The 25,570-nt window shown below is 38.2% G+C and overlaps 1 protein-coding gene and 1 non-coding gene across 6 annotated transcripts in view; one reads left to right on the forward strand and one right to left on the reverse strand.

Annotated features, from left to right (window-relative positions):
• Window positions 1–25,570, forward strand: part of ESRRG (estrogen related receptor gamma) — a 700,961-nt gene that overhangs the window by 282,154 nt on the left and 393,237 nt on the right. The gene's annotated exons all lie outside the window — the stretch shown is intronic.
• LOC129551832 (U6 spliceosomal RNA) lies at window positions 12,863–12,969 on the reverse strand. Its single transcript, XR_008685146.1, has one exon. It is a non-coding gene; the product is annotated as a U6 spliceosomal RNA (small nuclear RNA).

Consider the following 25,570-nt stretch of genomic DNA (forward strand, 5'->3'; position numbering starts at 1 on the left):
TGGTCTTTCTCTTCTGTGCTCACTTAGCACATTTTTATATGCCTATATAGTTGTAATTTGATAATATCTTTGTGTTAAAATGTATCCTTTGACCGATTTTGTCCCAGACATGATGTTCCATAATAGGAAATACAAGGATAAATAAGATAAGCAAATCCAAAACGTATATACAGGAATAAGGATCTCCTAGAACTCATTATACCTTTATAAAATTACCATTAAAATACCCATACTTTGGTAAAGTTATAATTCATACTTTTATAAAGTCCATACTTTCATAAAATTATTCATAATTTTGTGAAATAAAAATGTATTTATTCAACAACTACTTTTGAGTATTTCAAACAGATGAGAGACTAATAGTACAGAATAAAAGCACAGAGAACTTAAATTATAAAAACTTAATACTTATTAAAGCAGCCTCAAAAAATTAATGGAGAAAGGACAGATTGCATTTTATGTGACTTTTAGAAAATGCTTACTAAATGGACAAATATAAAACTGGATCCCTTCCGAAACCTTTTACATAAATAATCTCTAGGTGTATTACAGAGATAAATGTGGAAGATAAAGCTATAAAAATAGTAGAAGAAAACCCAGGAGAATATCTTTGTGACCTAGAGATAGAAAAATATTTTTTAAAGCCTCTAAAGGATAATTTAAGACAAAAATTGATTAATTTACATATTAAAAATTCATGCAAGAGGCATGGGTTTGATCTCTAGGTGGGGAAGATTCCCTGGAATAGGAAATGGCATCCTATTCAAATATCCTTGCCTGGAGAATTCCATGGACAGAAGAACCTGATGGGCTACAGTCCACGGGGTCACAAAGAGTTAGACACAACTGAGCATGCGTACATATGACATTAAACATTCAAACATCTATGTTCAGCAACAAAAATAAATAAAATTAATGCTTAATTAATACAATAAAACAATGGTGTCTAATATGATGAGAGATTAGTATTTAGGCTATAAAAATAACTCATGAGAGTTACAAAGAAAAAGATAGCAATCCCAATTGTAAAGATAGGTGGTTATATCAGGCAACTTATAGAGGAGGACACCCAAAGAGTTAGCAAGCATAGTTAAAAGTGTTCAAGCTCATTAACAATAATAGAAATGCAGATTCTAACAGCATGAATTAGGTAGAAACTTGAAATTGGAATTGTATAATGCCAGGTATGGCAAAAACTGAGATTTGAGACTCCTCACATTTGGTTGGTGAAACTATAGACTGGTGTAGCCAATGCAGGCATACTACATGCTGCAAAACACTGTGTGGCACATTTGTTCCTGGTCTACTCCTTGATGACTTCCCACATTGTCCATAATGACACATGTGCAAGAGTGTTTATTACAGTATGAATGTTGGTGGTGGTGACGAGGAGCTGGAGGCATAATTAAGTGGCACATGACCTGTGTAATTTTCTGTATATACTTTATATACTTTTCTGTGCATATTTTTGTATATACATTAAAAGTTTTATTAAGATATAAAAAAGCTAAATAGCATATTGTTCAGGGTTATATATTTAAGTAACAAAATTATGAAAGGATGTAAAAGAATGATTCCTCTAAGGTCGAGGTACCGATTACCTCTATGAAAGAGAAATATGAACATAGGACAGACACACAGTGAGATTCTCAGGGACTAGTTAGTATCCTCAAGTTTTTCTCATAGGTGAGGGTACACTGGAATTTATTATATTATTCTTTAAACTTTACATATTTTTCTGTATTTTTCAGTGTGTTTGATGCAGTCATTTCACAATTAAAAAAAAAATTAGCAGCGTTTTGGTTCCAGATAAAATGGAATAGGCACACTCCACCTTGTGTCTCCCACTGAATTCAGCTATAAAACCTGGACAGAATTCATGGAGTCATTATGTGAGGATACTGAAAAGCAAACAGTAGCAGGTGGATTAGGGAAGTAGATCAGAATTGAAAGAACTCCTAAACTGATGGAGAGTTTACCATTATTCCCCTTCCAGTATCTACTGTCCTAACCTTATTGGAGTTGAAACCCAGATATGGGCACCAGAGCTCAGACAGAGAGAGCTCCAGGAGAAGGCCTCTAGTTCTGGTTGCAGAGTGGCAAAGATAGAGGGGAGGATTTTTTTTCTTTTCTCCGTTTCCTTGTATTCAGGCCCCAAGCAGTTCCATCATCAACAGTGATGGTGGCAGGAGTCAAACATCTGAAAGAGGGGAGCCTTCTCACATCAGTGATCCCAAGATGGTGGAGCACATACACGTTGTTTTTTCTCTCTCTGTTCTAGCAACTGAATAACGTAACTAAAGCCCCAAATTTACAGATAAAGGGCTGAAAATGGGAGCCCAAGGAAATAAAAATATCAGCGGTTATGCTATAAACGTGGGAAAATGACCCCATAAAGATGTTTATGTCCTCCTGGGTTCATCCCTGAGCTGTTGTACACTTATCTAATTTATTGTATCAAAACTTCAGTGAATTAAATGGATAAATCACTGCCCATTATGTCTACTGGCCATGCCATGGCACATGCATAGGAAAAATCTGAATAGCACTGCAAGGCTTTGAAAATTAACCTAACACTGGAACCCTAGCCCACAAAAGACAATTAGGAGTTTGTGAACTGAACCTCACCTAGTTTGATTGCCTGTTAACCAAAATATTACATGATCCATAGGATATAAACAAGATATGTAGTATCATAATATCACATCAAAACTGTCCAACATTTTACCCCAAATTACTTGGCATATAAAGAACCCCAATTCCATTGAAAAGACAATCAATAGATGCCAACGGTGGGAATATATTCACATGTTGGTGTTATCTGACAGAGACTTATAGAAGCTGTTTCTTACAAAATACTCAAGCAATCACAACCACTCTTGAAACAAATGCTAAAATGGGAAGTCTTAACAAAGAAATTGGAAACATAAAGAAGAATTCAATGCAAATTTTCGAACTAAAAAATACAAAACTCATAATAAAAATCTTACTGGATCAACTCAATAACATAATGGAAGTGAAAGACTGAGAGTCAGTAAACTTGATTATCTTACTGGTTAACAAAGAAGAAAAATGTTTGGGAACGGAATAAAGAGAGATTCATGGGACAGGGAATACAGAGAGCTTCACAAAACTATGAGCTGAAAAAAACAAAAAAGTCTAACATTTGTGTCCTTGAAGTTCTAGAAGGAGGAAAAAAATAATATAGTACAAATAATTTTTTGAAGAAATAATGGCCCCAAACTTCCCTCAGTTGGGAAGGAAAATAGTCTATAGATTCAAGAAGTTTTGTGAAAACCAAACAGAATAATCTTAAACATATCTGTGTTCAGACACATCATCATCAAAATGCTACAAAAATTAATGCACAAAAAATCTTGAAATTGGCCAGAGTTAAAATATTCAATGTTATTTGGAAAATACAATTTTAACAACTGTGGATTTCTCATTAAAAACTAGAAGGCAGAAGGAAGTGACTGACACAACATGTTAAAATTACTGAAAAGCACCTCTAACCCAGAATTCTATATCCAGCAAAAATACTGCATAGAAATGAAGGAGAAATAAAGACATCTTCAGATGAAGGATAACTAAGAATTTTCTGCCTTCAAGTCAGTTCTGGAATAACTTTTATGGAAAGTTCTTCAGATAGGAGGAAGATAATACTAGAAGGAAACTTGAAACATAAAGGATGAAAGAAGAGCAAAGGAAATAGTAGATATTGGATATACATTGTAGCCTACTCTTCTCCCCTTGAGTTCTTTAAAATATGTCTGACAGTTGAAAGCAAAACTTTAACACTGAATGATGGAATTTTCAATGTACATATAAGGTAACTATAATATAATGGAGAATGATAAAGGGAACTATAATATGATAAGGTTTCCATGTTCCACTTGAAGTGGTAAATGTGATTCTGAATAGACTATGAGAGGTGAAGAGCACCCACTACAAAATTATACAAGAGATAATAAAAAATGCAATAGATAAATTAAAATGGAATGCTAAAAAAATGCTCAAGTAATCCAAGTTTCTCCTTAGAAACTGACTGATACCTGAATTAAAAAAGAGAGCAAATAGAAACCGAATAGCAGATTGGTAGATATAAACCCAAACACATCAATAAATATATTAGACATAAGTGATCTAAATGCAATAAATAAAATACATAATCAAAAAGAAGTCAAAGAAAACACGACTCTACTCTGTATTTCCCATAAGAAACTCCCTTCTAATACAGTGATACATGTAGATTAAAAGTAAATGGATAGAAAAAGATGTTCTGTGCAAACACTAATCATTAAAAGAAAGCTGAAGCAGCTATCTTAACAAGATAAAGGAAACTTTAGAACCACTCCCCCAAAACTGAAAAGTAAAATATCAGGAATAAAGAAGTACATAGCAATAAGGAGCGGAGAAGGCAATGGCGCCCCACTCCAGCGCTCTTGCCTGGAAAATCCCATGGACAGAGGAGCCTGGTAGGCTGCGGTCTCTGGGGTCGCTAAGAGTCGGACACGACTGAGTGACTTCACTTTCCCTTTTCACTTTCATGCATTGGAGAAGGAAATGGCAACCCACTCCAGTGTTCTTGCCTGGAGAATCCCAGGGACAGGGAAGCCTGGTGGGCTGCCGTGTATGGGGTCGCACAGAGTCGGACACGACTGAAGCAACTTAGCAGCAGCAGCAGCAGCAGCAGCAACATAAAGGAAATCAGTTCACCAATAAGATGTAACAATTCTAAATTTGTATGAACTAAAAAACTAAGCTTCAAAATACATGAAGCAAAAACTAACTGAACTGAGAAGAGAAATGGACAAATCCACAATTATGGGTGGAGATGTTGACACTTTGTATAATAGATAAAACTGATAGAAAGAAAATCATCTCCCCAATTTGATCAATAGATTTATTGAAGCTTCAGTAACATTTCCAGAAGGATTTTTTTTGTAGATATGAGCAAACTGATTCTCAAAATTTTTTGGAAAGACAAAAGAATTACCATAAAATAATATGTAAAAAGAAGGAAAAAGCTCATATGAATTACACTTCATGATTTTAAGACTTCTTATATCACTACAGTAATCAAGACAGTACAGTATGGGCAAAAGAACAAACAATTGTCAGGGGACCAAAAGAGAGCATCTACAGCTGAAGGATTTGGACAGCGGTACAAAAATAAATTGATCTTTTCAGCAAATGATATTAGAGCAAGTGAAGAACATCAAAAACAAAAAAGAACAAGCAAAAAAAATTAAAAGACTTTTGACCTAAACTTCATGCCTGATTAAAGAAAAACTCAGAATTTGCCAAATACCAAGTAAAACACAAAACTATAAACCTTTTAAAAGATGAAATATGAAAGCATATTTATGATATGAGGTTAAGCAAAAAAATTCTCAGGCATTACACCATTTGTATAAGTATATATCCACAAAATAAAGAGTTGATAAATCAACCTTTATCAAAATTTAAAACTTTTGGAGGGAGGTGGGAGGGGGGTTCAGGAAGGGGAACTCATGTACACCCGGGGCAGATTCATGTCAATGTATGGCAAAACCAACCAATATAATACTGTAAAATAATTAGCCTCCAATAAAAAAAATAGAAAAAAAAAAGTTATGATGATCTTTAGGAAAAAAAAAAACTTTTGGTCTCCCAATGTTAAGAACATGAAAAGACAAACTCCATTCTGAGGAGGGAAATTGCAAAGCCTATATCTGACAAAGCTCTTGTGTCAAAAGTAAGTAAAATAAAAAAAAATACTCTCATAACTGAGTAGTGTGAAAACAACCTAATTTTTAAAATAGGACAAAGACTTGAACAGACATTTCACTTAAAATAATATACAGACTGGGTATAAGCACACAAAACGATGTTCACCATCATTAGTCATTAGAGATGTGCATATTAAAACCTTTTTAAGATCTACTGCACATCTATTAGAATGGATAATTTTAAAAATTCTGACAATACTAAGTGCAGATGAGGATATGGAGCAGTTGGAACTTGCATTCATCACTGGTAGAAATGCAAAATGACAGAGTTACTCTGAAAAGCAATTTGGCCTCTTTTTATAAAATTAAACATAAATTATATATGTATAATTTTTATAAAATTAAACATATAAAATTAAACCTGTCATATGCAGAAATCCCATTTCTGGGTTTTTAACTTAGAGAAATGTAGGCATATGTTCACACAAAACCTGTACATGACTGTTTATGGAAGGTCAATTCAAAACTGGAAACAATGTATTTAAGGGTAAATGGTTTAACAAACTGTGTTATATCCATACAAGGGAAACCATTGATTCATACAACAATTTGGATGAGTTGTGCTGAATGAAGGAAGCCAGATTCTGAAGGTTACATTCTATACAGTCCCATTTACAGTTGACCTTTGGACAGCACAGATTTGAACTGCACTGGTCCACATATACATGTATTTTTCACTAAATATTTGCTACAGGATCCACAGGTGGCTGAATTTGAGGAGCAGACCATGAATATGAAAGGGTAACTGTAAAGTTATAAATGAATTTTCAGTTGGATAGGGGATTGGTGCCCCTAACTGCTGTGTGTTCAAGGATCAACTGTATATGACATTTACAAAAAGATAAAACTGTAATGTTGGAGACTGCTCAGTGGTTGCCAGAAGTATTATAATTTAGAAAGCAGAATTTCAAATGTTTTATACTGAAAAGGGCCATCATAACAATTACGGTATAGTGGAGAAAATTGGGGAGATAGCAAGAAATAAAATTAACTGAAACATGCAGAACTGGGGTTAAATTTACAAAGCATTCAGATAGAGGTAGATAGGACAATTTTTAAAAAATAAACTTTAAATGATTTACTTATTAATTTGCTTGTAATGAAATGGTTGTTTCTAAATCAGCAACAGCCCATAAAGCTATTTTATCGTATGTAGTTAAACATCCTCAAAACATGCAGATTTGTTTTGCTATTAATTTACTTACAGACTATTTTCTTCATAGATATATGAAGGTAAAATTCTGCCCAAGCTATAAAAATTATTGTAAATTTAAGATAATGATATTTGAATTGATGTTCCATTTTTGGCAGAGAATTCAGCTGTGTATAAAAATGAAAGGTTAGAAAAATATTACTAAAGTAAAAGAGTTATTTTGAAAAATGATTTGTATTAAATTATTTGGCTCCCTCTCAATCAGTTTGTACTTGTAGATACATCCTTTCTGAGCTGTTAGACAGGCAATTTAGTTCTGTGCCTTAATTTCCCCATACGCGTAATGTGAAGATAGCTATTCTGGCATTTGATGTTTTTCCTGAGACTCTGTCAGAATACATATGGCATCCATATTTCAGCATGAGACTTGAAGGCCATTGATATTTACAAAGTTTCGTCATTTTATTTTTTAAAGCCAAATATATCTTCTCATTTCACAGTTTGAACATGGATGAAGAAAATGACAGAAACTTGTAGTTAAGGATATAAAAAATATTTAAGTTAGAAAAATGTCTATTTGGCAGGAAGAAAAGGAAGAGAGATTGCTTTATAGTCTCTTTTTTAAGTTTGAACACCCACATCAAAGAATGAAATTTAATAATAGATGTCAGAATTTAAAGCTGTGAAAGCCATGTGGAAAAAGAAATATGGACATACCTCCAGCCCCTTTAGAAGATAAAGATATCATGAAATATATATATTTACTACATTGGAAAGCTAGTGTATGTGATTTTAATATGGTTTTCCTAGGAAAGCTTAAAGCAGACCTTCAGTAGAAATTAAGATGCATACTTGTTCCTTTCTCCTAAAAAAGATTTATTTCAGTCTTGGTAAGAACATGTATGCGTGTGTGCTAAGACTCTGCAGTCATGTCTGACTCTTTACGACCCTATGGACCATAGCTCACCAGGCTCCTCTGTTCACAGGACTCTCCAGGCAAGAATACTAGAGTGGGTTGCTATGCCCTCTTCCAGGGGATCTTCCAGACCCAGGGATTGTACCTGAGTCTCTTATGTCTTATGCATTGGCAGGCAGGTTCTTTACAGCTAGTGCCACCGGGTAGCCCCAAGAAGAGTATATTTAACAATATATATTTAAGCAAGAGCATCCTTTAAATGTCATTGTGTTGTTATAGTTGCACAATTTAAAGGGGATGTGAATGCATATTATATTGTATATGAACACATAGGCTATGGCCACTTAATAGTCTGTCCAATAAAATGTGTGTTTGTACGTATGTATACCTAACTTGAATGGAGGTCTATTTAATAAATATGTTTATTACTTGCAAGCATGTTTCACATTATTACTGTCATAAAAGTGGTAGATATGACATTCCCTGCGGTTGAACAGTGTTCACAATATTTGCATTTACTGAGCAAGAACTAATGGTAGCAGAATTTCCATGTTAACACAAGTGTCTGTCTGGGCAGCTTGATTCAAGCATCGTTTATAATTGCACTTTCTAAAGATAAACTGAAGGCTTTGCAAAATGTCATGTCTTCTTTTGGATGATCTTTCCTTAAACATTTTTGTTGGCATTACTATAAGGTGTAAGACTAGAGCTTCCACAAAGTAAAAAAATATATATATATATGTATGTTATATGCAGTATGGAAGTAAAAACTGCAAACATTGTCTTACATCAGGACTTAAGTGTCTAAAAGTGAAGTGAAAGTGTTAGCCACTCAGTAGTGTCTGGCTCTTTGTGACTCCATGTTCTATATAGCCCACCAGGCTCCTCTGTCCATGGAATTCTCCTGGCAAGAATACTGGAGTGGGTTGCCATTCCCTTCTCCAGGGGATCTTCCCAACCCAGGGAACAAATCTGGGTCAGGTGCATTGCAGGCAGATTCTTTACCATCTGAGCCCCCTGGGAAGTCTTACAGAGGGACTCCATGCATAGGAAGTTCAAAGAAGACTTTAGCTGCCCTTTGGTATGCTTGCCTTGCTATTGTGTCATCCACTCCCCCACTCAACAACAAAAAAAATTAGTGTAAACTCCCAGTGTCACTGGAGAAATGTAGCCCTTTATTTTCCTTTTTAACATTATTAGTCAAGTAATAAGAGTAAAATCTTAAAAAATAAGTGTTTTATTAGATTATATACTTAATATGCATTGGAATTTTGCATTGTTCCAACAGCTTAAAGCAACTGCAGCATGTTTGCTTTTTAAGTTTGCTCTGGTTTTTTTTTTTTTTTCCTTTTTAATTGTAACATAAAGTTTTCAAAGACAAAAATGAACAAAGGCGAGAAGCCCCATTGAGCTGTGAAGCAGGGAGGAAGCCTAGTCCCCTCCCACTACAGCCTACTTGAAAATGTGCTTCTGAAACCCTTAAGGTAAGACTTTAAAAAAAGAGAATTGGACAGTTGTCAAGGATGGTTGGTTTTTAAGGCTTAACTACCTGAGCAATGTTCATTTAAAATAACATATGAGTCTCAATCAAAATGATCTAAGCTGAGCAAACGGCTGCTTTGTCCTTCCCTTTCAAGGAAGTTCAGAGGTGCTGCAAATTTGGGAGAGAGAAATTTCTTTGGTTAGTGCTCTTTATTCCTTTTTGTTAATCTTTTTTTTCTTTTTCTGCAGAGCATAAAAAAAGTCAAGATTATGGGAAACCTTATGAGAAACTTTCCTAGTCAGAATCCAACCTTTTTTTTTTTTCTTCATTCATCATATAGTCATCAAAATATAGGTCCACCAGAAAGAGTGTGAAGTCAAAGTATTCTTTCCTTTGGGGAATCAGATTTTTTTCTTTGGCAGGGGAATAAAGGTTTTTCTAGGTCAGTTCTGCTGGGATTGTCATACTCTTTGGGGTGTGGCCCCCAACTGTTGGCTGTTGCAGCAGTAGAATCTGAAAGTTTTCCAGGTTAGCTTCTTTGCTGGGCTGTGGTTATTTAGTGCCATCCTACCTTCCAAATGTTGGTGTACCTTCCCAGAGAACTGGGGTTGTTCTTCTAAGACTGGACCTCTAGGCAGCATCTCCTGAAGTGGACAGACGCTCCCTGCTGAAGACAGACTGAATAGTCCACCCTGACTGTGTGTGTGCTTTAGTTCCTCTGTTGCAACCAACTCTTTGTGACCCCACTGGAGCCTGCCAGGCTCCTCTGTCCATGGGATTCTCCAGGCAAGAATACTGAGTGGAGGGCCATTTCCTTCTCCAGGGAATCTTCCTGGCCCAGGGATCACATCTGGGTCTTCTACATTGCAGCCAGACTCTTTACCATCTGAGCCACAGGGAAGCCGCCCTGACTCTCAACCCCTGAAAGTGTGATGTGACAACTGCTCTTCCTGAGAAAGATGCCCAGGCGTCCTCAACTTTGCTTTTTGTCCTCAGAACTTCCATCCCTCTGGTTGAAACAAAAATTTTCAGGAAAGATTTTTTTTTTTCCTGGATCACTTTTATTCTTTTTCTTCAACCCTTGTTTTGGGCTGCTGTAACCAAAGTCTAGAGTCATGGAAAAATACAGTCAGGATGCTTAATGTAACCTGGTTTCATGAACAGACATTTTTCGGTGGCTCTCATAAATGTTTTAAATGTGTTCCAAAACAGCGCTGACCTCTTCGTAGGTAGTTCTGTTAACAGGACTAGAACTTTGGTTGATTTTTACTGACTTGTTGATTTAGGGACCAGCTGCCTCCTAGAAATTGTGATCAAAAACTATAAAAGCAGACCATAAATAAGTCAAATGCATGAGTATGAACTGGGAAGCATGATTTGTCCTGTGATCCAATCTGGGTTAAAGATTGGTACCACTTGAAATTACTACCCTTAGAGTGATAATCATCAGCGTCCCCCACATAGTTTGCGTGTGCGTGTGATGTTGTGGATTTACAATTTCATCCCCTGGCCTTCCTTTCCCACTTTATGATTCTAGATTTTTGTTACCGCTCTTTTCTTCCTTCTCTCTCCCTGACTGGCTTGGTAACTCAGAGAGGAGCAGGAATGCTGGAATGTCCCAAATGCTCCTGCAGTCACCTAAAGAGAAATAAATTAGTTTTTGAGGAGAAAGAAATGGGATGAGCATGGTAAACTGATTTAGAAGATGAAGTCAAGGCTCAACCTCAGGGAGTGCTAGGTAGAGGCAGGAAATAGAGACTAGAGGAGCAGAAAGTTTGCCTGAGCGGAAGGCTGAATGTAGGAGTATGCCAGAGAAAGTTCTTCACAGACTGATGTATGTCTAAGCTCAGCCCTAAAGGATGAATTAGAATTAGCCAGATAAAAGTAAGCATGAGGGATAAAAGGTGTTACCCTCAAAGGAAATAGTGAGCACCGAAGTCCATGATCGAGGAAGAGATACTAAATACGCGAGGGATGTGAGCCTCCGAGGAGTTTGGTATCTGCAGGGGGTACTGGAAGCAACCCCCCATGGATACTGAGAGGTGATTGCATCTTTATCATTTCTGATTACCACAGTAACTATTTCCCAAAAGGCTGTAAGAGAAAAGCTAAAAGAGAACAGAAACTGGGTTTTGACTAGTAGGACCGTATCCTTGCCTGACTCTTAATTTACTCAGAAGTTGGAGATTTAATAGACTTCCCTGGTGGCTCAGATGGTAAAGCATCCGCCTACAATGCAGGAGACCCAGGTTCAATCCCTGGGTTGGGAAGATCCTCTGGAAAAGGAAATGGCAACCCACTGCCGCACTCTTGCCTGGAAAATCCCATGGATGGAGCGTGGTAGGCTACAGTCCGTGGGGTCACAAAGAGTTGGACATGACTGAGCGACTTCACTCACTTTGAGATTTAATTGTTTTCTGAAAGAGTGGTGATTGTCTCTAAGCCAATGCATCTTGTATGAAAGATCAGAGAGCTAGTTTAAAATACAAATTGTTAAGTCCCATCCCAGATCTACTGAATTAGAAACTCTGGATCTTAGATCCAGCAAGACCATGTTTTAACACTCCCTCCAGTTGATTCTGATACACATGAACATGTAAGAACACTGTTGGGTACTATTCATGTTTTCTGTGGGAAACACTGTCTTTCTTGTTCATTACATTATTTTTGTGTATGCTTTATTTCAATAAGCAGATTTTTAATTCCTTGTTGACAGTGATCCTACCTGTTTTCAACAGCTCTATTGAGATATAGCAGTTTTGACATCCATATATACTTTTGAAACCAACAGTATTATCAAGATAATGACCAGAGATATTGCCCTAAAAGTTGTCTTGTCCCTCTTTGCGCTCCTTCCCTCTGACCTTTTACAGACCTAATCTCCCCAACCTGGGGCAACCATTTATCAGCTGTCTCTAGAGATAAGTTCACATTTTCCAGAGTTTTAAATAAGTGGAATCTTAGAGTATGTATTCTTTTTGGTCTAGTTTCTTTCTCTCTGCAACATTATTTTAACATTTATCCATGTCATTGCAATGACAGCTCCATTTTATTACTGCATACTGTATGACTGTATGGATATAATACATTCTGTTCATCCAGTAATCTATTGATGAGCTTTCATGTTGTTTCCAGTTTGGAATGTTGACAAATTTCTCTGAACATGTGGGGACAAGTCTTTGTATGGACACAGGCTTTCATTTCTCTTTGGGTGAATTTAGGAATGGATCGTATGTCACATGGATATTTTCCTTTATAAGAAACTGCCAAACTGTTTTCCAAAGCAGTTGTACCATTTTGCATTCTCAGTGACAGTGCATGAGAGTTCCGTTTGTTCTAAATGAATCCTTGATATATTCAGGCTTTTTAATTGCATTCCTTCTGATACATGTGTTCAGTCGCTCAGTCGTGTCCGACTCTCTGCGACCCCATGAATCACAGCACGCCAGGCCTCCCTGTCCATCACCAACTCCCGGAGTTCACTCAAACTCATGTCCATCGAGTCGGTGATGCCATCCAGCCATCTCATTCTCTGTAAAAATATGGAACGCCTCACGAATTTGCGTGTCATCCTTGTGCAGGGGCCATGCTAATCTTCTCTGTGTCGTTCCAATTTTAGTATATGTGTTGCTGAAGCGAGCACATGTGTATCAGTGTATAATTGTGGCTTCATTTTGTATTTCTCTAGTGATTAATGATGGTGAGTATCTTTTCATGTGCTCATTTGTCATTTGTGTATCTTTGTTGTTGGGGTGCCTACTCAAATCTCTGCCCACTTTTATAGTAGGTTTTTTTGTTGACTTTTGTCAGTTCTTTATGTATTATAGATACAAGTCCTTAACTGGATTTTATGATTTGCAATATTTTCTGCCAGAGTTGGCTTGTCTTTTCATTTTCTGGACAGTGTGTTTCAAAGGGCATGCATTTTAAATTTTTATGAAGTTGACTTATCAATTTAATCATTTATGGATTATTATTTTCATTTTGTAACTAAAAGAAAACATTCTAACCAACTCACAGAAATTTTCTCCTATGTATGTTTCTTGTGGGCGTCGTATTGTTGGATTTTACTTTTTTTTAATGGACTCTTGACAATATCTTTTAATTGGGGTATGTAGAACACATATTTAATGTGGTGATTCACATGGTTACGTTTAAATGTAGTGTCTTGCTATTTCTTTCCTATTTATTCCATCTTTTCTTTGTTTCCTTTCTCCTTTTTTTGCCATCTTATGGATTAACTGAATGCTTTTATGATTCTATTTTATTACCTCTGTTAGTTATTAGCTGTAAATCTTTGTTGTTGTAGGATTGCTTTAGGATTTATAGTTTACATCTTTTACTTATCATAGGCTACGCTCAAGTAATACTATGCCCCTTTATAGTTTGAGACAGACAGTATAGTACTTTCATTTTTCTCCTCTTGACCTTTCTGCTACTGTCATATGTTTTGCTTTTATAAATATTATAAACCCCACACTACATTGTTATTATTACTCTTTGTTTAAACAGTAAATTATCATTTAAAGAAATGAAAATAATAATAAAAAAAACACTATGTTTACCCATGTAGTTACCTTTTTTGTGCTTTTCATTACTTTGTGCAAATCTGTATTTCCATCTGGTATAACTTTTTTCTTTCTGGAGAATTTCTTTTAATATTTTTGTCGTGCCAGTCTGCTAGTAATGAGTTGTTTCAGCCTTTGTATGTCTCTAAAAGTATTTTTTCTTTTTTGGCTTTGTTTTTGAAAGTTATTTTTATTTCAACAATTTAAATATGCTGATCCATTGTTTTCTTACTTGCAGTGTTTCCAATGACAAATTTGCTGTCATACTTACGTTCTTGTCTCTGTCCTGATGTGTTTTATCTCTGGATGCTTTTAAGATTTTCTCTTTATAGACAATTTTGAGCAACTTGATTATGACACATCTTGGTATAGAATTTTTGTGCTTTTTACGTTGGGGTTTATGGAGATTCATTGATCTGTAGGCTTATAAATCTCCTTTGCCTCTGCTTTTGAACATATAAACTATTAGTTACTAAAATTGTTTTAATGTCTTTGTCTGCTAATTGTAACTCCAGATCAGTTTTGCATCTATCTCAATTAATTGATTTATTTTTTCCTCCTCAATTGGAGTTTTATGTTGGAGCTTTTAAAAAAATTTTTTTAATTGGAGTTTTCAATTGAAGCTTTTAAAAAATATCTGGTAACTTCTGATTGGATGCCAGACAGTGAGAATTTACCTTGCTATGTACTGTATATTTTGTATTTCAATTAATATTCTTGAACCTTGTTTTGAAATGCAGTTCAGGTACTTGGAAAAAGTTTGATAATTTAGGACCTCATTTCTAACTTAAGTGAAACAAAACTCAGTCCAGAGCTAATTATTTCCTGCTGTTGAGTCAAGGCCTTTCTGTGTATCTTATCATGCCCCATGAATCATGAGGCTTTTCCAGTCTGACTGATGGGAACAGGTATAATTCCTGGCCTTGTGTGAGCACTGGGCACTGTTACTGCTAATCTTTTTGAATGGGCCTTTCCTGGCCGTGGGTCGTTTCTTTAAGTACCTGTGCTGATTGATATTCAGCTGAATATTTGAAGGGCAATGTCTGCAGGTCTGCAGAGTTCTCTGTGCAGCACTGTCTTCTCCAGTGCTCCATCTGACAAACCCTAGCTGCCTTCACCTCCCCAGATTTTCAACTTAGTCTTCTTTTTTAAAAAAGTTTACTTATTTCTTTATGTATGGCTGTGCTGGGTCTTTGTTGCTGCTTGTGGGCCTTCTCTAGTTACAGTGAGTGGGGGTACTCCCTAGCTGTGGTGTGACCTTCTCATTGATGCGGCTTTTCTTGTTATGGAGCACAGGTGCTAGGGGTCACGGGCTAGGGAACACAGGCTAGGGGACACAGGCTTCGGTAGTTGAGGTACACAGGTTTAGGCACCCCATGGCAAGTGGAATCTTCCTGGCCCAGGGATCAAACTCATGTCCCCTGCATTGTCAGTCAGATTCTTAACCACTGGACCACCAGAAAAGTCCTAAACTTTATCTTCTTAATTGAAGGAGTCTGCTGGACTTCATGTTTTTGCATATGGCCTGGACCCTCTCTCAGGGCAGTAAGCTGAAATGAGTGGTAAATGGGGTCGCTTACCTGCTTCCTGAGAAATCTATCTGCAGTTCAAGAAGCAACAGTTAGAACCAGACATGGAACAACAGACTGGTTCCAAATTGGGAAAGAGTACGTCAAGGCTGTATATTGTCATCCTGCTTATTTAACTTATATGCAGAGTACATCATGAGAAACGCTGGGCTGGAGGAAGCACAAGCTGGAATCAAGATTGCCAGCAGAAATATCAATAACCTCAGATATGCAGATGGCACCACCCTTATGGCAAAAAATGAAGAGGAACTAAAGATCCTTTTGATGAAAGAGAAGAGTGAAAAAGCTGGCTTAAAACTAAACATTCAAAAAACAAAGATTATGGCATCCGGTTCCATCACTTCATGGCAAATAGAGAAACAATGGAAACAGTCAGAGACTATTTTCTTTGGCTCCAGAATCACTGCAGATGGTGCCTACAGCCATGAAATTAAAAGACACTTGCTCCTTGGAAAAAAAGCTATGACCAACCTAGACAGCATTATTTAAAAAAAAAAACCAGAAACATTACTTTGCTGACAAAAGGCTGTCTAGTCAAAGCTATGGTTTTTCCAGTAGTCATGTATGGATGTGAAAGTTGGACCAAAAAGAAAGCTGAGCACTGAAGAACTGACGCTTTCAAACTGTGGTGCTAGAGAAGACTCTTGTGAGTCCCTTGGACTGCAAGGAGATCAAACCAGTCAATCCTAAATGAAATCAGTCCTGTATATTAACTGGAAGGACTGATGCTGAAATTGAAGCTCCAATAGTTTGGCCACCTGATGCAAAGGACTGACTCATTAGAAAATACCCTGATGCTTGGAAAGATTGAAGATTGGAGGAGAAGGGGACGACAGAGGATGAAATGATTGGATGGCATCATTGACTCGATGAACATGAGTTTGAGCAAGCTCCAGGAGTCTGTGATGGACAGGGAAGTCTGGCGTGCTGCAGTCCATGGGGTCACAAACAGCTGGACACAACTAAGTGACTGAACTGAACTGAAATGTGGTCTCTGCTTCCCCACCTTGGCTAAATGTAGAAGTTACTGATCCTTATTTAATTCTCATTTTATATGTTACAGTTTATTACACAGTACTGGAGAATATGGGCAATAACATTTGTTCACATTGTGTGAGTGTATGTTAGGCACTCATTTGTGTCCAACTCTTTGAGACCCTATTGACTATAGCCCACCAGTCTCTTCTGTCCACAGAATTCTCCTGGAAAGAATACTGGAGTGGGTAGCCATCCCTTCTCCAGGAGATCTTCCCAACCCAGGGATCGAACCCAGGTCTGCAGCATTGCTGGTGGATTCTTTACTGTCTGAGCCACCAGGGAAGCCCTCACATTAATTAAGTACTTGCTATTACTAGGAACATTGTGTTAGCTTATTTGATCCTCACAACCACCCCTGGGCAGAAATGTTATCTGTATTTTACAGATACAAAAACTGAGAGCCGAAGGGCTGGTCCAAGGTTTCAGAGCCAATGATGTCAGAGGTGACGTTATGGCACAGTTTTTGTCTCTGACCCTTGCTTCACAGACCTGCTCTCCCACAGAAGAAGCTTTCCAAGATGGGTGTCTTAGGTTGGGTCACAAATTGTGCCGAGACTTAAATCTCAGCTCTGCCACTTAGACAAATCATTCAGCCTTTGTGGGCCTCAGTTTCTTCATTTGTAAGTATGGAATATCACACCTACCATGGAGAGTTCCTGTAAAAATGAAATATAATACCAAACGTGCAGGTCCCAGCATAGTGCCTGGCCCCTTTACTGAAAACCTGTGGATTAGATATAAGATGTGGTCATGCTCAGCTTTTGAGAATCACTCACTACTAATCGGATAATAAAGCTTTCAGTGCAACTCCAGTGAGGACGTACAGCAACTCCGTTTAATTATTTACTCTTCCATACAATACACAGCGGTTTCGTTTTCAGAGAGCTTTCACAGCCATCTTCTCGTTTCGTCTTTCTGAGATGAAGAAGGAGCCCTTCTTTTTTTACAAAGGGAGAAACTGAGACTCGGGGAGGTTAGCAGATTGGGTCAAAACCCCAAGATGAGCTGGTGGCCAAGCCAAGACTCACTCCAGCTACAACTTGAATCCAGTTCTCTTTATGCTGTTACAAAGCCTCAGTCATTATGTGGAAAACACTTGGGAAAGCCAGTGAACTTTTAAGTGGTTGTATTTATGTTCTGAATGTTATAATTAAAACCCAAATCGTGGGTATTTTTCCAGTAAATGAGCATGTGTTTTGGTGAAGAAATCCTTATGTTGCTAAGAAGGAAGGGAGTTGGTTTTCCACTCTGGCTTTGTGGAAACTTGGCGCCTGGACTAGTCGAGTTTTCCAAATACCCACGTGACTCTAGCAGAATCCCCAGAGATGACGAGTTGCACAGAGTTGCGGAATTAGATTTTTCTTTCTCCTTCTAGACTTTCATATTGCATGCATTTTTGAAGAACCTTTACTGTTTATTTTTAAACGGGATACTATGTAGGTGATATTGGTACCTTTCTTTTTATGTGTCCGGAATTTCAACCTACAGGCAATAAGAAGGCTGTAGTGAAATTGGCCTTAGACCGTTAATAAATTCTACGCAGAGATGCATAAATCAGCAAAGGTTATTTTTTTTTTTTATTCCTCCTCCCACCCACAAAGGGTGGTTAAGGGAGAACAGGAAGGGAAGGTCTTCAGAGAATTGTTTTTTCTAGGAGTTCAGAAAATAAAGGAAAGCATTGAGCAATGCCCAGTGCTGGTTAGCAGATTGTCATTTTTAGGTTTGATGTTCCAGGGTTTAATTGTCTTTCATGTGAACAATAGCAGACACTCTCTGGTGTGCTATGCTCGCATGATAAAAGGGGGTCGTTCTTGCATAGCAATGCCTTTTTTTTATTATTAGCGTAAAAAATTAGCAAGCTGGAAGTCGTTAGAAGGAGTTCCACCAGCATTAATTGTAATGCAGCTTGAATTTGTTTGCGGACCAGAGCAGCAAGACAATAGCAAGGAGGGAAAAAAAGGAGCAATATTAATAGCCTTCTACTTATTGTATCATTTTAGTGGGCCTTAATAAGGTGTCTGCTGTCAACCAGAATTTATTTTTTTTAAAAAAGACATCGTAATTGATGTATTGCAGTAAGTATGGATGAGGGTTCGACTTGATTAATGTATGAGCTGGCTTTTTAAGGCATTTTAAAAAGGCTTCTTAACCCCGTCTTAAGAGACTGGCACAAGCCCACTGTAAACTACCTCTTTGCAATTGGAAAGCAGCCTGACAGCTGCTGATGTCTCTTGTGGGCTTCCCTTTCTCTCTCTCTCTCTTTTTTTTTTTCTCTTCCTGATCGGAGAAAACTGAAGCAATATACCCCTTGTCAATAATTGCAGTGCTTAAAAATCTTATAAAGGGATTTTGACTTTTCCCTCCTGAGATAACTTTCCAAAGGTTAAATTAGTTTTACTTGTATGTGCTTCAAATATCACCACTTTCAGTAAGGGCTGAATTTGGTTTTTAAATAAGCTGCTATTTTGTGGGTTGCCTGTCCCCAGACCCTATGTGGCAGAAACTGTTTTGATGTCAGAGATGAACATGGTCCAAAAGCAGTTTCAGGTCAAGTTCAAGATATGTTTCTTCACGCTCAGATGGCTTGTGTTGTTTCCAAAGTGTGTGTGTGTGTGTGTGTGTGTGTGTGTGTGTGCCTGTGTGTGTGAGAGAGAGAGAAGGAGACAGACAGAGACAGATATGGATGAAGAGAAAGACAGAACCAGGCTGATTAAGCACCCGGTCATTTCTATATAGGAAAATCAAACACAAGCCTCCCAGAAACTTTCTCTTTACATCGGTGTGAGATCCATTCACCTGTTTCTCCATTTGTTCAGCTGCTGTGTATCAATTCAACGCGATATTTTCTTTGCATCAAAAGTGTTTTATAAGAAAGCAACCGAGTGGGAATCCCAGGAGAGATAGAAAACAGTAAAAGAAAAGGGAATCGCAACCCTTGGCTTCCTTTGGTATCTCTAGGTGTCCACACAATGCCCCAGGTATATTAGGGCATCTCTTTTTGATAATAAGAAGAAGATATTTGAAGAATTCCAAGCTGACTGAAACTCTCTGGCTATCGCCAAGCAGGGTTGAGGGAAGCATCTCGTCATTATTCAGCACCGCTGTCTTCACTTGGTTTGAGAGACAGTCCATAAACACAAGAGAGGAAGAAATGAGAGTGGGAAGCCAGGCAGGGGAGGCACATGCCTAACACAGCCTTCATGGAGGGAGGGGTGGGGAGAGGGAAGTCTTGCTCAACTGGATTTGCAAGTTGACAACTGTTCTAAGAGTGCACCAGGTAGAATCATCTTTGCATCTGGGCTTACCTAGTTGGCTCATCGGTGTTGCCTTTATTTGTGAGCAGGTGAGTGGATGGTAGGGCAGCTGACTGGTGGATAAAGAACAGATGTGTAGCAGAGCAAGCGCTTCCCTCCACGGTTCCTGTATTCCGATTTGTCTCACCTTGGATTACGGTCTCCACCTTGAGTTATTGTAAAAAAAAAAAAAAAGAGGCATTTAATTTTCCACTGTAGTTGCCCACAGATCCTAACTCTCCTTTTGATTTCATACCGTATTTCTTTTTAATTGCAGTAGAGTTGATTTACAGTGTGGTGTTAGTTTCAGATGTACAGCAAAGCGATTCAGTTATGTATAGCTCAGATGGTAAAGACCACTGCCTGCAATACAGGAGATGTGGGTTCGATCCCTGGGTCAGGAAGATCCCCTGGAGAAGGGAGTGGCTACCCACTTCAGTATTCTTGCCTGGGAAATTCCCTGGGCAGAGGAGCCTGGTGGGATATAGTTCATGGGATCACTGAAGAGTTGGACATTACTGAGAAACTAACACTTTCACTTTTTTTTTCACTTTTTTTTCAAATTCTTTTCCCATTAAGGTTTTTATATCCATCTTTTTAAATTGCTCAGAGTTTGAATTTTCTCATCTGTCACATGGAGAAATAATTATTCCCACAGAGATTTTTCTAAGAAGTCAATGAGAGAATTCACCAAAAGAACATATCCGAGTCTCTGGCACCAAATAAGATTCAAATCAACTGTAGTCTCATCACAGGGACTTTGGACCGAAGGCGGGACTGCTGTTTGTTGTTTCTTAGGTACTGTTGCCAGGAACCTCACTTTGTCCCTAAGTCTTACTCTGATGATTCAAGCCAGCTTTAACAGGAGTATTGCTTTTATTCCAGAATATTGAATCCGAGTATCATATCAGCTTGACTTCTCAGGTGGCTCAGCAGTAAAGAATCCACTTGCCAGCATAGGAGACGTAGGTTTGATCCCTGGGCTGGGAAGATCCCCTGGAGGAGGAACTGGCAACTCACTCCAGTATTACTGCCTGGGAAGTTCTGTGGACAGAGGAACCTGGTGGGCTACGGTCAGTGGGGGCTCAAAGAGTCAGACACGACTGAGCACATAGACACACACAGTCATATCAGCTGCCCTAGAGATTTAAAAAAAAAGAAAAAGTTACTTTTTTCCTTCAGGATGAAAATACATGGAAGATAATTCTCCCCAAATGGAGCCTGACATTGACTGAGAGTGAATTTGGTAGACTCTCCAGCCAGGACCTTTCTGTTAGTCCACAGGTATTGCCAGAGGGCACGGTCTTTCTAGTGCATTGGACTTGCCATCGCTGGTATCCATTGGCTGAGGCTGTCAATCATGAGTAGCAACCCCCAGCTCCATACAAAGATCACTGTTTTCACTGTGTGCACTGCTTTTTCCGTTTCTTGCCCTGAGACATGGAAGTGGGAAGGATGTGTAGAATACATTTCAGCACCATCTATTGAGTACCCACTTACATTTGGGTTTTATACACATTTGCACACCTGATTAAGATAGATAAAGATGGAAAAGCCAACCAGCTGATCTTAAAGTAGATTACAGTCTAATAGGAAAGGTGGGGGCAACTGCAGAAGTGACCAACTGGGTCAAACCCCCAGTTACTTCACAGAGCAATTAATGGACCGATGTCCAGGTTTATCCTCTGTAGCAGGATTATCACAATATTTCATACATGTTCTAGATGTGTGAATATCATATATGTCACATATTGTGCATATCATATCACATACGATACATGTCACAATCAAGCATACATGTCCTAGAAGGTATAAACACTTATGAAAATGAGCATTTGAATCTTTTGAATCATTTCATCAAGGAACTATCATGAAGTGCTTGAAAAGGGGGAAAGAGGAAATAAAAAACATGAAAACTAGAGATAAATACCAAAATAAAGCAGTGTGGACTTTTATGGGAAAAGAAGTTCCACTGGAACTCAGGGTTTAGGGAGCAACGTCTGGGAGGACCAGCCAGCTTCCCTGGTCTTTGAAAGGGAGGTAAAATGTGAGGGGAAGATGAGTGTGCGTGCAGGTGGGGCTGGTGTGTGTTCACGGGTGTTCAGCTTTCTGGGACCATGTGGATAAAGAAAATAAAGTGTGAGAAAGAGAAAAATGAGCACACTTCAGTGGAGGTGTTTGTATAAACTGAGTGGGATCGCTAAGTAGAACACGAAATGGACAAAACAGAAAGATCTCCAATATCATACAAAAGTTTGGGTTCTATTATTTAGTAGGTAAGAACGTGCACCATTGAACATTTTTGAGGTTGGGTGTGACATCATCCATGCTGGGTATTCAGAAGCCCACTGGCAGCACACGTTGGGGACTCTGATAAAGGCGTAGAGTCAGCTCTGATGTTAAGTTTGGATTTGGGGAATTTCTCATTTCACTTTGATACTAGTCAGCCAGCTGTCCTATAGACACTGCTCTACAAAAGAAGTCGGGCTATTTTCCCCCTTTAACTGGATTCATTTCTTTAGCATAATATATACCTGGCAGGGTTAAACATTTTTGACATGTGGTTGTGTCCTTGGCAAAGGTGTGGAGTGTTACCAGTTTTGGAAACTGGCTTCAAAGGGCAGGAGTCCTAATGGGTTTAGCTATTCGAGGTTAAAGATATTTCTATAAAGTCCCACTTTAGAAAATATGTGGAATGGATGTCTAGTGAATACCATGTCCTGAAATTGTGAGTAGGGACATTGTTCGAAGGACCTAACTGTGTTTTCATCAAGTGGACAAAATAAATCTTAATCTGGAAAGAACTCTTATGGGAAATCAGAAGACAGATGAAGGCAAATGAGTTCCATCTTGGGAGCTAAACTTCCTGATCTTGGGTTTGATTCTTAGCTATTTATGGTCTCAATTTCTTAATTTGAAAAAAAAAATCATATTAGTCAACTAAATTTTTTTTCTCAACAATTCTATGATTTTTAAGAACCTCATAAGCCTCAAATTCAGTGTAGTTATAGTATATAAGTGCCCATTTTCCTGTGTTCAATTTTGAATGTTATAATTGATAAACAAGGGCCTCCCTGGTGGCTCAGTGGTAAACAATCTGCCTGTAATGCAGGAGCTCCTGGTTCAATCCCTGGGTCAGGAAGATACCCTGGAGAAGAAAATGGCAACCCACTCCAGTTTTCTTTCCAGTTTTCAAATCCCATGGACAGAGGAGCCTGGCAGGCTATTGTCCATGGGGTCACAAAGAGGCAGACATGACTTAGCAACTAAACAACAATTAGTAAACAAGGTAGCAAAAAAATATTTTCTTGACCTCCAGGATTCAAATATCTCTTTGTAGAAATAAACCACAAGATGTGTTAATTTGCCAAAATATTTATGCTGTGCTATGCTTAGTCACTCCATCGTATCCGACTCTTTGTGACCCATGGACTGTAACCTGCATGGTTCCTCTGTCCATGGGGATTCTCCAGGCAAGAGTACTGGAGAGGGTTGCCATGCCCTCCTCCAGGGGGTCTTCCCAACCCAGATATCAAACCTAGGTCTCCCACACTGTAGGTGGATTATTTACCATCTGAACCACCAGGGAAGCCATATATATATATATAAAGCAGTAAAATGCTAGGAAATAAATCTGCCTGTAATGTAGATTTATTTGCATTAAACTACCAATGCAAAAAAAATTTAGTTGACTTCTGATTTTTTTTCAAATTAAAAAATTGAGACCATAAATAGCTATATTCACAATTGTATCATAACTCTCTGATCTTTTGTCTTTGATTGCTAATTGGTGCACCACAGTTTCTACACCAAGGAATTTCCTTTAAAGTGTCCTGCTTACCACTGTTGTGTTCATTATCTTGATTAGCTAATATTGGTTCTTTATTAACATCTTTATAAGAGAGAGTGTCAAGAAGCCAGCGTGTAGCCGTAATGTCTGTGAAGAAGCCAGTGTTTACCACCAAAGTCTTTAAAGCTGGTGACTAATAAATTTCAAAAGTGAAGGACTCAGACTGAAAAATACTTGAACGGAACATTGCTTAAGTCTCAAGTAGACCAAGTAAAAAGCACCCTTTTGGAAACATTTCTCTTTGCTTTGAATCTTTATTGATTTATCTGGTAAACTCAGCAGCAATATATTCATCCAGTTCTTTCGTGATTGCTTCTCTTTCTCATTGACCATTCAAAAGTCCATGTGTCGAGGTTTTGGCTGAGTCGTTTAATGATTCTTAATATTTCTTTATTAAGTAAAATTAAAATTAGTGTGCTGTGCTGTGTTGTACTTAGTCACTCAGTTGTGTCCGAATCTTTGTGACCCCATGGACTGTAGCCCACGAGGCACCTCTGTCTGAGGTGATTCTCCAGGCAAGAATACTGGAATGGGTTGCCATGCCCTCCTCTAGGAGCTTTTCCCAACCCAGGGATCAAACCCAGGGCTCCAGAATTGCAGGCAGATTCTTTACTGTCTGAGCCAGTGCAGCCCAACTTTTTGCTCTCTTTAGATGCCAGTTTCTTAATATTTGTTTTTCTAATTTGCTTCTATAATATTCAGGAAAAAATAAAAGGAACCTTAGAATACGCAGAGGGAGATGTATATTTCTGCCTATTGGCAGACAATAGTAGCTCTCTGCTATATTTCAGAACTGATTTTGATGCCAAATCAGAAGACTAGAAAATGTGTCTTGTTGGCTTAATGGGTCATACTGACTCAGAGCAGGCAGCTTTTGGTAATGAGTGGGGCTCTCTGGAAAGTATATTTATTCATTCTTTACAAAGAAGTTATCATTCTAATTCGGCATGGGTCTTTAACCTTTCTTGCTTTGTCCTGCCAGGACTCCCAAGAAGAGTCTAGAAAAAATATGATTACATCACAATGTTTGATCAAGTATAAATTGCATTCAGTAAAAGCAAAATACCACATTGGTGGAGAGAATTTTACACACATACACACACACACACAGACACAGTTTTGGATGTGCTGGGTCTTCTTGCTGCATGGGTTTTTCTCTAGTTGCACCGAGCAGGGCTACTGTCTCGGTGTCATGGGCGGGCTTCTCATTGCAGTGGCTTCTCTTGTTGTGAAGCATGGGCTCTAGGGAACGCAGTCTTCAGTAGTTGCAGCACGAGGGCTCAGTAGTTGCGGCTCCAAGGCTTAGTTGCTCTGTGTCATGTAGATCTTCCCAGAACAGGGATCAAACCTGTGCATTGTCAGGCTGATTCTTTACCACTGAGCCTCCAGGGAAGCCTTACACATATTATTTAAGTAAACTATGCCTCTAAATATATGCACATTACCACTGTGATATATTTTTTTATGTTCATATACAGATTTCTAGAAGGTCACTTTTCAAGACAAGATAAAACATACATCAGCATTTCCTGTTTTAGCCTTGATAAAATACAGTGATATCTAAGCATTTAGATATTATGTGTTCAGTTGCTCAATCCTGTCTGACTGTTTGAAACCATATGGACTGTAGGCCACCGGACTCCTCTGCCCATGGAATTCTCCAGGCAAGAAAACTGGAGTGGGTTGCCATTTCCTTCTCCAGGGAATCTTCCCAACCTAGGGATCAAACCTGGGTCTCCTGCATTGCCATTTGATTCTTTACTGCTGAGCCACTGGGAAGGCCCACTTAGATATTAACAAAATGATAAAGTGATATTTCCATAGATCTTTTTGACCATTTTTAAAATGATCTTATTTTTTTTAACATAAGAATAGTGCTCACTTATTATAATCACAGTTTTTTTAA

The sequence above is a fragment of the Moschus berezovskii genome, chromosome 17, assembly GCF_049115385.1.
Source record: "Moschus berezovskii isolate FMDL1 chromosome 17, NW_MosBer_1.0, whole genome shotgun sequence".
Lineage (NCBI taxonomy): Eukaryota > Metazoa > Chordata > Mammalia > Artiodactyla > Moschidae > Moschus > Moschus berezovskii.